This window comes from Laccaria bicolor, genomic scaffold (assembly GCF_000143565.1).
Source record: "Laccaria bicolor S238N-H82 LACBIscaffold_17 genomic scaffold, whole genome shotgun sequence".
Classification (NCBI taxonomy): Eukaryota; Fungi; Basidiomycota; class Agaricomycetes; order Agaricales; family Hydnangiaceae; genus Laccaria; species Laccaria bicolor.
In genome coordinates this window covers 268,442-270,013 of record NW_001889888.1, presented here as the reverse complement: position 1 = coordinate 270,013, position 1,572 = coordinate 268,442, and positions in this window count along the sequence as shown.

Sequence of the window (1,572 nt, the reverse complement as noted above, 5' to 3'; positions counted from 1 at the left end):
AATTTTCCCACGATATGATAATTGTAGCCTCTTCTCTTGGATTTCTAAATGTGTTGAAATCATCTTGTTTGGTTTTGTTTTCATGGAGAAAAATGCAAAAAAAAAAAAAAAAAGCTGGCAATGAGAAAATATTTTACCTCATATTTCTACAATGAAAGCACTTACAACATAATTTAAACAGATTCAGGAAGCTACAGTGCAGGACTACAATTTTTGTTTTCAACCATTTTAGGCAACTGGTCATGTGACCATTCTCCTGATGACCCACCTGACAGCAGCCAATGAAAAGGGCTGGCCTGCAATGAAAAGTATCCAATGAAATATCCTGGCCTGCAATGAAAAGCTACCAATGAAAATACCAGCAGCAATGAAAAGCAGTCAATAAAAAGAGCTGGCCTGCAATGAAAAGTATCCAATGAAATATCCTGGCCTGCAATGAAAAGCTATCAATGAAAATACCAGCAGCAATGAAAATTGGTCAATGAGAAAGGCTGGCCTGCAATGAAAAGTAGCCAATGAAAATCCTAGAGAGCAATGAAAAGCTACCAATGAAATATCCTGGCCTGCAATGAAAAGCGAGGTCTTATCAGTGCCCCCCTAATTCCTGCAGGAATCCGGTCATTCCTGTGGATTCCGGTGGATTCCAGAGGAATGAAATTTGGCAGGGAGGCCTGCCATTTTCATCATTCCAGTGCCTTACCATTCCGGCGGAATTTGGGCATTCCGGAATTGACACCGGAATGATCCGCGGAATGCACAGGAACGGAATGTAACGGAATCCGGTCCTTTGTTTGTTTATTTTAGTTCTGTTACCAAACAAAGGCAACATTACCAAACAATTGCAACACCCTTTCCTTTCACCCACCACCAACCATCCTCGTCCCCCCACTTCCATTCCCTCCCACCACCCACATTGGCAACAACGACAACGACAACCACACCACACAACCCAACAACGGCCATGACCACACCAGCAACGAACGGAAGCGACCACCGCCAGCGAGGCGGCACCATGACAATCCACGAGCGCCCACGACAACAACGTGGCCGATCCACAGGCGCCGCCATCAACCAGGGCCCACCATGCCAGCCAGCCACGAACGACACACCACGCGCCCACCAGCATCATCAACGTGACACCAATGCAACGTGGCAGTGAAACGACGTGGGAACGAGGTGGTGAAACGACGATGACAACGCAACGTGGGTATGACGCGATGTGGGTACGAGGCAACAACGTGACGACGACGACGCGAAGTGGGTACAAGGCAACAATGCGACGACGACGACACGATGTGGGTACGAGACGATGACGCGACGACAACAACCATGCAACGATGACGACGACGCGACGTAGGAACGATGACGACGACGCGACATAGGAACGAAACGACGCGACATAGGAACGAGACGACGCAAAGTGAGTACCATTAGTCCCCACCACTCTCTCCCCCTCCATCCCCTCCCCAGGGCCTGCCCCACACCATTGCCTGTCCCTCCTCCCTTCCTTCCTCCCCCCTTCCTCCCTCCCTCCCTCCCTCCCTTCCTCCTTCCTTCCTTCCTCCTCCCTCC